This window comes from Cnephaeus nilssonii (genome assembly GCF_951640355.1).
Source record: "Cnephaeus nilssonii genome assembly, chromosome: 3".
Lineage (NCBI taxonomy): Eukaryota > Metazoa > Chordata > Mammalia > Chiroptera > Vespertilionidae > Cnephaeus > Cnephaeus nilssonii.
In genome coordinates this window covers 11,971,020-11,985,132 of record NC_137074.1, presented here as the reverse complement: position 1 = coordinate 11,985,132, position 14,113 = coordinate 11,971,020, and the positions used below count along the sequence as shown (strand labels likewise).

General features: G+C 43.4%; 1 protein-coding gene across 3 annotated transcripts in view; it reads left to right on the top strand.

Moving 5' to 3' along the window:
* The window catches only part of JAM2 (junctional adhesion molecule 2), a 53,663-nt gene that overhangs the window by 7,830 nt on the left and 31,720 nt on the right, over positions 1–14,113 (top strand). The window lies entirely within an intron of this gene.

Below are 14,113 nucleotides of genomic sequence, written 5' to 3'. Positions count from 1 at the left end.
TTCAGTTCCCAACATATAAACATGAAACAGTAGCTCTTGTTATCTTCACTCAGTTTTGTTCTCTTTCCCACTCCTGGGTTTGTCTTTCTTTGGTATTCAGGGTTTCCCAGTGTTGGCGCACCCTTAGGTGTGTTATATGATTTGCTTTGATGGAGAGAAGAGTGGCCATCTGTGTTATTAAGTGTGTGAATGCATGAGAGAGAGAGAGAGAGAGAGAGAGAGAGAGAGAGAGAATGAGTGTGCTCAAATGAATTTCTGCTGACAGGACCACAAAACCCTACTCTCAGCACCTTCAGGCTTCAGGCCAGTGAGCAGGTCAGAACTGTTCTCTAGTTTGAATTGTTCTTACATTTTATTTTATTTTTAAAATTTTTATTTATTGACTAGAGGCCCGGTGCATGAAATTTATGCATGGCTAGGGTCCCTAGGCCTGGCCAGCGATCAGGGCCGATCTGCGGGGTGACCGGCAGGGCGATCGGGCCCACCCCCCTCCCCCCGCCCCCTGCTGGCACCTGCCTTGGCCGGCCTGGGGCCTGCGGGCTGGGGGCAGCTCCTGCATTGACCATCTGCCCCCTGGTGGTCAGTGCACATCATAGCAAATGGTCGTTTTGCCGTTCAGTCCATTTGCATATTAGGCTTTTTATTATATAGGATTTGAGAGAGAGAGGAAAAAGTTGATTTGTTGTTCCACATATTTGTGCACTCATTGGTTGATTCTTGCATGTGCCCTGACCGGGAATCAAACTGTGACCTCCTGGTTCATAGGTCAATGCTCAACCACTGAGCCACACTGGCCGGGCTGTTCTTACATTTTATACACAGAAAACTCTGCTGGACTTCGTCCTGTGAAAGTTTCAAGACCTACACTCGTTGCTCTCCACTGCTCTGGCCCAAAAAGTCTTGAGCGGCTATGCTTGTGAGCTTAACAGACAGGAGTTTTAGCTCCTAACTAGAGTCTTGCCTTTCTCTCAAGTTTTTATTTGTTTTGTTTGAGTTTTCCAGATTTAGCCGAGGGACAGTTTGGGACAGATTCGTCTTTATATTTGTACGGAGTAGACGAGCCTGCGGGCCTTTCTCTGTGTGAGGCATTTTCCGTTTCCTCGCTCTCATTTTGTCACAACAGTCACCTGCTGTTTTTAATTTTAGCGTCACTCACACTGGAAAAACGTGGTAACTACTTTATTATGGACATACATAACCAAAGACAAAAAATAGATCATTGTTAAATGCCTTTACTTACATGTTTAAAAATATGTACATGGTAATTGATACTGCACAGAAAGGATATAAAATGAAAAATACAGTTCCTTGCTAGCCCTCCGACTTCTATCACAAGTAACCCACTCTTAGGTTTCTTGCATGTAGTTCCAGAAAAATAGGAGGGAGGGGGCGGTGAAATATAGTTGCAGCGTATATGATATAGTTTCTTTAAAATTTAAAATAAAAAATGTACTCTGCTTATTTTCTTCACCTTTCAACAAGTCAAGTCATATTATGTGTAGTATTCTTCGCCTCCCTGCAAACATTTACTACTAATAAACCGGCAACCCAAGACTAGGTCTCACAAGCAGGACTCATGATGACATCTTAGAGGCCTTTAAAACCCTAAGGCAAAATTCAGTAGGGGTTACCATCTAGTTAAAACCACCAAAAATAAGTCATGCAACAAAGTGATATAACAAAACAGGGGGAAATACACTCCCAGAACTGACCAAATCTGAGAAGGGAAAATCCCAACCCAGACACAATGGACAAGGCCAAAGAAGGGGTAAGGACCAATGCACAGGGCGGGCTGAGGCGCCAGCACCAGCTGAGACTGACACACAAGTGCAGGCTGGGCTATTTTTAAAGGAGACCAAGGGAGAAGCAATGGCCACAAATAAAAAGGGAACATGGTGAACTACCGGAAAGTGCTAAATTTGAAAAGGGAGAATGGTGCTAATGCTCTAACAAAGGCTCTCGAGACACTTTAAAATAGGATGGGATTCTAATCAGAAGTAGAACTGACACAATGGCATAAACAAGAACTCGAGTGTAAATAGACGGTAATCTACTTAATCCAATATTCAATGAATTAGTCTATTATTTAATACAATAAGGTAAACATGCAGCAAGCATGTCAAAAAATATATGATAAAAAATCTACATAAGCTCATTGGACTCATGAGATCATAATACTTTGGCTCCATATAATGCTTTTGATCCCAGAACCAGTCACGTGTTTTTGTGCCCCATGTGTGTGGGGGGGAGGGGAGGGGCGGGGGAGGGGGAAGGGGGGGGAGTGAACCTCTATGCCATTTACCACGATATATTTCTCCTCTCCAACCGCCATCATCTCTACATTATTGTCTTTGTTGCAATGTGCTCCATGTGGCCAAATGCAATTTCTCTCTGAAGGCCTAACTCCAAAATCCCTTACCTCTTCTCAGAAGCCTTCCCAACTCATTTGTTCTTCAAAGCCAGTCACCTGCATGTTGGATCCTGGTGCTTTGGGTATGTTCCTGGTTCTTTATGGCACTTTTTACATGTGCATCTCTCTGTGTTTTGAGCTTGTTGAGGGCAGAGACAATACACCTTTGTGTCTCTAGCACCTAGTGTAATGCCTAGCACTTAGTGATTCTTTATAGTTAAACTAGAGGCCCAATGCACAAAATTCGTGCAAGGAGCTCGGCCCTCACAGCCACGGTGGCTTGCCTCGGCCCTTGCAGCCCAGGCTTTGTCCAGAAGGACGTCCAAAAGGTGGTTTGGCTGTCTGGTCTAATTAGCATATTATGTTTTCATTATTATGGATAGAAGTGAGTAACTGGGCATGTAATGTTGACTTATTTGTTGGCTTCATAAAATTACATAACTTATTTTTTTAATATATATTTTTTTACTGATTTCAGAGAGAAAGGGAGAGGGAGAGAGAGATAGAAACATCAATGATGTGAGAACGATTGATCGGCTGCCTCCTGCACGTCCCACATTGGGGACCGAGCCCGCAACCTAGGCATGTGCCCTGACCGGGAATCAAACCATGACCTCCTGGTTCACAAGTCAATGCTCAACCACTGAGCAATGCTGGCCAGGCCATAACTTTTTAATAATAAGAATCCCAGGACACATGTAAATTTAACAGTCCCTAGTGAATGCATAATTTTACTGTTCTTAGAACTCCCTCCTTCCTGATTAACTGTGGCCTTCATAGAGTTACAAGGAAATATGGAGAATGGTCTGCCTTTTAGAGTGCTGAGGAATTTTTCTGATTCCTTGAAGCTTCCTTGAGTTAGTAAGCATTGATTAAAAATAGTACCTCCTCACAAGTTACCTGCGATATAGCACAGCACACGATGTTGGAAAATAGTAAAGGTGCTCTCTGGAGCAGGGAACTACAGATTTTCCCATCTTTTTTGACACTTGTTGATGTCACAGCAGTCCATGACTTATAACAGGAAAAAGTTTATAGAGAGATGAGAGGACAGGGCCTGACAAAGTGATCTTTATTTTCAAACCGAAGATGGTTCTCCTAGGCATTCCTGTCCAGTCATCATAGCATCTTCTTGTGGGATCTTGATACCTGGTCGTTAGCCTGAAAAATTCTCCCTGGATCCAGGTGGCTCATCATCTCGTTCCAAGGGTGTCACCTCAGAGTTCAGCATTCAACAAATGCTTAGCATAGGTACATCCTAAGAATCTCGGCTTTATTGAGCTATTCCTCCAGAAAAGCTTTCTGAAGATGCTGGAATCTTCCAACATCACTGTTGGCAGCACTGGCTTCTAACTTTTTTGATCCATATCCTACCTCTTATACAAAGAACGTAAGTTTCTGGTCATAAATTATATACATGTATTTCTGTACCAATATAATACATTAATTATCAAAACATACATAAATAAATACCAAGTGAATGAAATTAGCTTCTGGTAGATGTCTTTAGTTTGAATTGATACCTACTAAAATAGTAAAGAAAATTGATGTATAGGGTTTACTTAAAAATTCCTCAACAACAAAAAGAATATATGAAATAAATGTGGCAGAATCTTTATAACTGTTGAATTCCGATAATAAATACAGAATATTGGGGTTTATTGTTCTGTTCTCTCTACTTTGGTGGATATTTGAAACTATTCATAATAAAAAAAATTTTAAACCCATAAAAACAAAAAAGAGAAGAGCATGATAAATATAGAACAGAAATTCTAATATTCCCTTTCTTCACTCCTCTGGGTTTTCTTGTATGTCCCACCTTAAAGTCTACTGGTTTAAAGAAAAAATAAATAGACCAAAGTGAGTCTACTTAAAATATCTGAAATATGTTTTCCTAAACTCTTCACTTTAACCAGGGTGAGCAGTATAAGAAACCCAAATTTTATTTGAACAGCCCTCTTTTTAATCCATGCAGTCTATTTCACACTAGTAGAAAAACAAAATGCCTTAAACAAACATACACCCTATCATTAACTGGAACTCCAAGACACCGGGTTATACAGCAGAGTTTGTTAGTAAATCCACTGTACTAGTATAACAGCTATATTTTTATTCATGATGTGGTGTAGACCTTTCAGTTCATTTCACTTGAAGGGACTTTAATATTTCATTTCCTAAAATGTAAAAGTAACCATTAGGTGAGTGCATGTTATATTCATGTACTGATGGCAAGAAAAGGTAAATGCAAAAGAGAGTTGATTAAATTCCCATTAATTTTTTTTCTCTGTTTATTTCATGGAAGCTGGTTCAATCAAACCCTTTTGGTCAACGCTCTGGCTCCTGTAAATAACAAAAGAGAATACTTGCAGACTTCCTACAGGGTAAGGGCGTATTGCAGACTTCCTACAGGGTAAGGGCGTATCCAGCATTGGACATATCAACTCAAACACATTTCAAAATTAATCATGCTTTATACAGTATTCATTTAATGTTCTGATCCATGTCATTAATACCTTAAATCAAGTTCCAAATGAGTTTTTTATATGATTTAATTTCCTATAGTTCCTTTAACCCTGAAGATCTTAAGGCTGTCAGGATTCTAGAGAAGAGTGTGGATGTTGGGAAAGAATGGAGGAACTAGAGGCAGTTCTCTGCCCCATTGGAGGCAGCCTAGCGCCTGTGTCAGCAGCTCATGCCCGCCATCAATGCAGTCATTTATGTCAGAAGCTGTTTCCAAGCCAGATTGCATTTTCCCCAAACACGCTAGGAAGGGAATGTGATGTCACTAGAGGAAGGAGTTTCACTTCACCTCCCATTCCATTACCTCTTAATTTTCAAGTGGAAGAAAGATTGCACTAGAACCCCCTAATAGAATTTATATTTAGAGTACTCATTTTTAAATACATGTATATATATATATATATATATATATATATATATATATATATACACACACATACATACATATATATAATTGATTTCAGAGAGGAAGGGAGAGGGGAGAGAGAGATAGAAACAGCAATGATGAGAGAGAATCATTGATAGGCCGCCTCCTGCATCCCCCTCACTGGGGATGGAGCCCATAACCCGGGCATGTTCCCTGACCGGGAATCGAATCGTGACCTCCTGGTTCATAGGTCAATGCTCAACCACTGAGTCACACAGGCCGGGCAGAGTACTGATTATTTTAACAAATACATTGGATCTCTCTCGATTGTACTGTTTTATACATTCAACTATTTACCTTTCACTGTGAGATACCAAGATCTGCTGAGTGACAATGAGACCATCAAGACTAGCCTTTTTCATCATGTGGGCTACATTGTCTGAGGAAATATATTTCTGATTAGTAGAAAATAAAGGACAAATAATTTTGGAAGTGAGATACAGAAATACTTCCTTTATAAAGCAAAGCTGTCTCACCCATAAGTGTGTTGCATATAAATGTTTCTTTTCAGAGGACAATAGACTGATAATCTTTTACCTAAAACAGTAGCAGAGTTATTTACATCTTCCTGACACCATGACTCAGACATGTTCCCACTGACTGGGATGGTGGGCAGAACCACTTCACTTTTAAAATGGATCAGTTTCATAAACTGTATTTCTAAGTATCTTTATTTTGACAGTGGAACTTTACGATTGACTTTTACAGGAATTATATTCCTTAACTCTCATGTTAACATCCCTGTGCGGTACCTAGAACTATTTTTATTATCATTTCATAAATGAGAAACAGTCTTAGAATGGTTGTAGGGATATACAGAGGCAGGATTTGAAGACGTTACAAGTGCTGACTCCAAATCCTATTTTTTCCCTCCTTGGGAGACAAGGATACTTGGAAAGTGTAAGGAAAGGTAGAAGGCAGAGGAGATTTTAGGGCAAATGAAGGCGTTTTCTGGCGTTCACTCTGGCAGTCTGAAGAAGGCCTAAGGAGAGGAGAGAGGCGCCTCTGTCTTGTTATAGATTTAAAATCAGCAAGCAGTGAGGACGACCTGTCTGTAATAGTAAGAAAATAATGCAAATGTTATGGTTAGAATGTGGATAGTGTTTTAATTATCTTAATGTGTTATTAGAAGACTTTTTGACATTTAGTGTATTTGCAGTGTGGTTGTCTCATATACAGGGTGGGGCAAAAGTAGGTCTACAGTTGTTCGTATGGAAAATAACAGAATTCTATGTAATAAAAGGCTAATATGCAAATTGTCCCCTCGACTGGTAGTTCGACCGGGGGACAGGCCTGGCCAGCCAACCTCCTGTGGCCCCTTCCCTCAGCCCTGATCGGGGTGGGCCGGCTGGACCCCACCCGTGCATGAATTCATGCACCGAGCCTCTAGCAATTAATAAATAACAATACAAGAGTAAATTGTTTCATGTACTCACAACTGTAAACCCACGTTTGCCACACCCTGCATAAATGCCTTCCACATTCACAACTCAAATTGAAATCAAAGTAATATTAAACTGGCCCTAGCCAGTGTGGCTTAGTGGATAGCCAGTCTGAGAACTGAAGGATCCTGATTCAATTCTGGTCAGGGCACGTACATCGGTTGCAGGCTCAATCCCCATCTCTGGTCGGAGTGGTGTGGGAGGCAACCAATCAGTATGTCTCTCTCACATCAATGTTTCTCTCTTTCTCCATCCTCCCTTCCACTCTCTCTAAAAATCAATGGAAAAATATCCTCGGGTAAGGATTAACCTGAAGGGTGAGCCATAAGCCTGTAATAAATATTGCATGATCTGAAAATATTGTTTAAGTAAATGGAAAAAACATTGAACATGAGTTCATCCATGGGATTTATCAATATTGTAGTAAAATATAGAAATGTTTAAAAATGCCAAAAAATGTTAAAAAGATTTTAAAAGATTTGAGTTAACTGTCCTGAAACTTAAAGTGTGATATTAAGGACACATTTCCCACTGCCCTGAAGCCTGTGTATTCTATTGATAAGGATTTGAACTTAAACTGCTGACTTAGAGTGACTTGCCCTTGTAACCATACTAGAGGCCTGGTGCATGAAAATTCATACACTGGAGGGGGGGGGGGTCCCTCAGCCCGGCCTGCCCCCTTTCACAGTCCTGGAGCCCTCAGGGGTTGGAGGCGACCGGGCAATCAGGGGAAGGCAATGCCCGCATCACACTTCTGCTGCTGCCACTGCCAGTAGTGCAAGCCTCGGGTGGCCCTGGGTGGTTGGGCAGCCGCCATCCAAGGCTTGCCTGCGCCTCGGGCCAGCCCTGGGGGGCTGGGGGGCTGAGGGGACTGGGGACTCAGGAGGCAGGAACACAGAGTGGCTGGGCCCCAACAGGGCTGAGGGACTGGGCGCCGCCATATTTGAGGGCGTGACAGTCAATTAGCATATTCCCTCCTTATTGGCTGTGGGCACTGCCATCTTTGTGAGGGTGTGATGGTCAATTAGCATATTCCCTCTTTATTAGATAGCATGTCTGATGACGTATACTCCTCCCCCTCTCCAGAGAGAGACCGAGTGCTTACAAGTTTGCTTACTGATATGCCCATTAGCACTAATGTTAAACTTGAGATCTTGTTATGCATGTTGTTTACCAGAATCCCCCTACTCCCCCCTGGACTGCCGTGGGTACTACAGGCTATGTAAAGGGTCCCCGAACACCATTTGAATTGATCATTGCTTGATCGTTGGACGCCTGGTCCTTGCTGATTGCTTTGATCCCTGAGCTGCGCTGCTGGTTCTGATCACTGGAAGTTTATCTTCACTGATCGCCTTCAATTTGGGTGCAGTCCCTCTCCACACTCTGCTCAGATCCACTCTGTGTCAGAAGACAGACAAATGGTGGGGCCACAGATCGATCTGCGCTGTGCACAGAGATCTCTGAAGGCAACGCTGCTTCATTCCTGACCTGACCAGCCAGCCAGAGAAGGCGCCACTGCTGCCACCAGAGGAAGCCACATTTTGGGAGCTCCCTTTAAGCCTGTACCCACAGCACCAGGAATTTTGAGTAACAGTGTGCTGTGTGTTAATAAGCTTTGTGCCCACTGCAATGATAAAAGGAGAATAAATTGCTGTGTGAATTGCACCTGTAACTATTCGTGTGGCATAATTCCTCTGGCAGTCATAATTATTTACCTAATAAAAGAGTAACATGCTAAATGACCATACCTTCATGACGCCCACCAGTCAATCAGGAGTGAGTATGCAAATTAACCCAACAAAGATGGCGGGTTAATTTGCATACATAGGCACTGAGCAGCCAGGGTGGGGCAGGATGCTTGCATCATTGCCATGGCGACGATGCAGGTGTTCCACACCATCCCAGCCACTCTGGGCCTCTGGGCAGCGTGGGAAGGCAGAAAGGTGGCTCTCGGCCGGAGTGGAAAGGCGGCTCTGGCCAGAGCGAAGGCAGTGCCGGCAGCCAGAGGAACGAAGGCCCATTCTTGCACGAATCTTCATTTGTGCATCAGGCCACTAGTACTAATATAAGGTCAGATGAAATTGCCTACCCCGGTCCTGCCTGCATAAAGTAGTCTTTTTGCTAGCAACTACTTTGAATGTCCGAACACCTGCACAGTTAAAGTTTATCTCAAGGGATGTCTCAGATAAATGCCCCCTCCTTTCTCGGACAATCATCAGATTTAGTCACCCTAACAGCATCACAGATCATTTAAAAGGAAAATAGAAAAGTCCCCATAATTTCCTGGCCTTTTTTCTAAAAGTTAATGTTAAAAGAAACACATTTATTTGTCTTAAGTAAAATAAAGATTGTTATGTATCATGTATTTCCTAGGTTTTGTATATGTATTCTTTTTTTAAGTTGCTATGTGTTATCTGATAGTGGAACACAAGGATGTTTTGTCTTTTATCTCACTTCTTTTGGTACCACTTTGTAATTTCTTTTGTCTTTTACTATTTCGCAACCTTAGTTTCCATGGGAACGGGCTCAGTCAGACCGTATTTGGGACTCATTCAGAATGTGGAGTTAAGGATTCCTAATTAGGCGTCAGGCACTTATAGCTGAGTGAATATGAGTCTCTGTGTTACATCTTTGAAGGTGTAGACAACTGGGCTATGATTTCATGATAGGTTTTCATTTTCAAATATTTTAATCAAAGATTTGGATCAGAGAGCTTTAAAATCATTTAAGTGTTGTAGAACATGCTTGAACAAAATGAAGTATATTTAGGCATGCTGCTCTTGACAAATAAGGAGACTTAAGAGATACCAGTTATCACAGTTAAACTCATCAACATTGTTTAAACGTTTCTTAGCGGAAAATGTTATCCTTTGAAATACAGCATATTGTGAGTAGGAAGAATTATATTGGGTTGCAATTTAGAGCAGGTAAGTAATTAAAAGTCTAAGAGAGGTAAGACAGAAGATAACAGCATTGAAAAGCCTCCAAACTGTACAAAAAAGGTCTTGAATAAATCCTGTGTCCTCTTAGGTCGTTTTGTTGTGTCCACATAAGAAATGTCCAAACCTGTAGGGAATTTTTATGAGTTTATTTGAGCCTGAGGTCAGTTGCAAAGGAGCAAGATCTCAATGGATTGAAAAAATGCTCCCTTGAGAATGGCACTTTTGCAGCTTGTTTTATTTATTTGTTAATTTTAATCCTCACCCAAGGATATTTTCCCATTGAGTTTTAGAGAGAGTGAAAGAGAAAAGACAGAGAGAAATATCAATGTGAGAGAAACACATCGATTGGTTGCCTCCTGAACCTACCCCAACCAAGACCCTGGCTGGGGAGGAGCCTGCATTCGAGGTATGTGCCCTTGAGCAGAATCGAACCCAGGACCTTTAGATCCGCAGGCTGATGCTCTATCCACTGAGCCAAACCGGCTAGGGCTTTAGCTTATTTTACATATCAGAATCAAAGGAGGCGACGTGGGGGGCGGGGACGGGGTTACATGAAATCATGTATGGTAGATTAAAGGGGTGGAGGACAGCAAAGGAGGCAATCTCTTGGATTGGATAAAGAGTAAAACAGAGACATATTTTTTACATTGGCAGGGACAGGATAATGAACATTTACAGCACATAGGATGTACGTAGGCAACAAAATAACAAGGAATTCTGCTCTGGTGTGGTGGGAGATTGTGCTCTAAGGGGTTTAGAAGAGATTACTAATACTCTGACATTTCAAGAGAATGCTGTCTTAGATGCAAAAAGACAATAGGCAGGTACACTTAAGGACAAGATTGCCCTTTGGCAAGGAAGCTACAGGCCAAGACAGAACCCACACTTCCTTAGGACTTCTTATGTTCAGACCATCCTATGTGGACAGGTCTGCCATACTGGCCTCTCCAGAACTTGTCAGGTTTATTAACTTGTGGCCCCCTTTTCGTCTGAGAACAAGTACCACCAGCGGACTATAATGTACATCAGAGGTTTTACACTTAAAAAATTACTTTTATGCACCTGGCCAGCATGGCTCAGTGGTTGAGCACTGATCCATGAACCAAGAGGTCACAGTTTAATTCCCGGTCAGGGCACATGCCTGGGTTGTGGGCTCATTTTCTTTCTTTTTTTTTTTTTTTTAATATATATTTTTATTGATTTTTTACAGAGAGGAAGAGAGAGGGATAGAGAGTTAGAAACATTGATGAGAGAGAAACATCGATCAGCTGCCTCTTGCACACCCCCTACTGGGGATGTGCCCGCAACCAAGGTACATGCCCTTGACCGGAATTGAACCTGGGACCCTTGAGTCCGAAGGCCGACGCTCTATCCACTGAGCCAAACCGGTTTTGGCATGTGGGCTCATTTTCTAGTAGGGAACGTGCAGGAGGCAGCAATCAATGTCTCTCTCTCTCATGGATTTTTTTTCTCTCTCTTTTTCCCTCTCCCTCACCCTTCCTCTGTCTCAAAAAAAAAAAATCAATGAAAACGTATTTCAAAAATTACCTTTATGCTCACATTACAAAGGTTGTCTAAGTGGAGACCGCTCTCAAGTTTATAAACAGAGCTTTCAAGTGTCTGTTAGCTGAGAGTGTTCCAGTAATTCAATAGGGAACTCCCAGCAGGAGGGGTATTACTGCCCCAGGGGGCGCTGTGGAGTTCTGGTGGACTTACTTGATGGTCACATTGATCTGATTGGTGGGTGCTATTCATTTTCTAGGCAGGGACCAGTGCTGATAAATATCTGTGTGCCAGACGGCATTGTAAATAAAGACTTGCCCTGTGTCCCTCATCCTTCATCCTTGGCATGTTCATGTAAATAAAAACTTTATAACTATCTTAGCCTATAACTACACTATTTTACCTATAAACACAATTTTTCCCCCTGCACAGCCTTAACATATAACTAAATATGCAGGTTTCCATCTAATGGCTACAGTAGCTCTGTTCTTTATTTCCTATACTGTTTGGAATGGCTCCTGGTCTTTTTCTCTTAAATCTCTTTAACATTATCTGTATAGACTAATATTTGATTTTTTTCATTGTGTCCTCTAGTGTACTCTCATGTATAAGCACTTATAAATTGAAATATATCTTATTTCACTATAAATTGTATTCCTTTTATTTCTATTTAATATTAAAGGAGCATTATATTTAGTTTTCCTAGTTTCATATCTATATACATACACACATATATACATACTAGGGGCCCAGTGCACTAATTCGTGCACCTTGAAAGGAACAGTGGGCTGCGAGGCTGTGGTGGGCACATGGGCCCGCCCGGCCCCTCCCACTGCGGCCCCCCCCCCATCCCCTCTCTGCTGGTAGCCCCCGCTCCCACCACTGCCGCTCTCATGTGCTGACGGCACTGGCCCTGCTCGCACCTGCTGCTGGCGGAGCAATTGGGGCTGGCGCCAGCAGCGGGTGCAAGCAGGGCCAGCACTGTAAGTGGGTGCGAGCGGTGGCTGCTGCCCGGATCACCCCTCAGGAGCAGGGGTAGGTGGAGAAGCCCTCAGGGGCAATCGGGCCGGCAGCCGCCGCTTGCACCCACTGACGGCACCGAGTGATTGGGACTGGTGCCGGGCACCGGCAATGTGTGCAAGCGGTGGCTCTGGTGCTGGCAGCCAGTGCAAGCAGAGCCGTCACGGGCAGTGGGTACGAGAGGGGGCTGCCGGCCCCAATCGCCCCTCAGGAGCAGAGGGAGGTAGAGAAGCATCACTTGCACCCACTGACAACGCTGAGTGATTGGGGCCACGCCAGGCGCCGGCAGCGGGTGCCAGCGGCGGCTCCGGCACCGGCCGTGGGTGCAAGTGGGGCTGGTGCTGGCAGCAGATGCGAGCGCCAGGCAGGACTGTGGCGCACGGGAGCAAAAATTTTTCGGTAACCACCAGAGGCTTGCCCTGATGACAGCAACCAGTGCCCCGCCTTGGTCTGGTGCCCCCGCTTACCTGCTCCAATGCCCGCCATGTTCCATGTTCTGCCACCTGCTGCTGACACTCACTATGTTCCACGCACAGCCCCTGGGGGTCAACACACGTCATAGCGACCGGTTGTTCAGTTGTTCCGCTGTTCAGTCTATTTGCATATTAGGGTTTTATATATATAGATATAAACATATAAAATAATACATTATCTATCAATTTTGGTTTAGTAGAGTAAGCAGGCATCAAAAATTTATTACTGCCCTACCTGGTTTGGCTCAGTGGATAGAGCATCAGCCTGCAGACTAAAGGGTCTTGGGTTTGATTCTGGTCAAGGGCACATGCCTGGGTTGTGGGCTCGATCCACTGTAGGGGGGTGTGCAAGAGGCAGCTGATCCATGATTCTCTCTCATCACTGATGATTCTATCTCTCTCTTCCTCTCTGAAATCAATAAGAATATTTTAAAAATTAATAAAATAAAAATAAAGGACTGTGGAATGCGCCTGGTACATCATGGGTGACTTGAGCATAGGCTTTTGCGGGGGGGGGGGGGGGGGGAGGGGCAGTAACTGAGGGGGAAGCTGGAAAGACAGGAGTCAGTTCTGAAAGGCCATTGGGAGGAATTTGGATTTCATCCTTAATGCTAGGGGAAGCGTTTGAAGGAAGCTAAATATGATCAGATTGTACTCTAAGCAGCTCATTCATGTCCGAGTGAGACTGAATTGCAGACTTGTCCGCATCGATCTTGGTTCTTAGCTATTTCCCTCCTGAATCCAAGGAAGAGGCGTCTCTGCTGTTGAAAGCTAATTTCTTACCCGCGTTCCTGCTGCTCTTCCTCCAGTTTCCATGGGTCCTTTGCTTCAGGGGTTTATCCCCTCTCTCATCTTATCTTCAACTTCTCTTCATCACCACCTCTCTGATCACAGGCTGTATGTAGAATGCTCACGTCTCTACCATTTTAAGAGTGAATAAAACCCACCATGGTACTGAAACCGGACAACCAGTGGGTCCAGATTGCCTGTCACTTCTTGAGCCAATTCAGCAGAGACAGGGTGGAATCATATATGAGCGTTTATTCCAGTACTGCCAGCGTTATGGGAGAGCAGCAGGTCAGCCACAAAAATGGACACATGGGACTACATCAAAATAAAAAGCTTCTGCACCGCAAAAGAAACCATCAACACAACAACAAGACTGGCTATCATCAACCAACAACAAGCGCTGGTGAGCCTGCGGAGAAAAAGGAACCCTTGTGTACTGCTGGTTGGAATGCAGACTGGTGCAGCCACTGTGGAGAGAACAGTATGGAATTTCCTCAGAAAATTAAAAATGGAACTCCCATTTGACCCAGTGATCTCACTTCTAGGAATATATCCCAAGAAACCAGAAACACCAATCAGAAAGGATA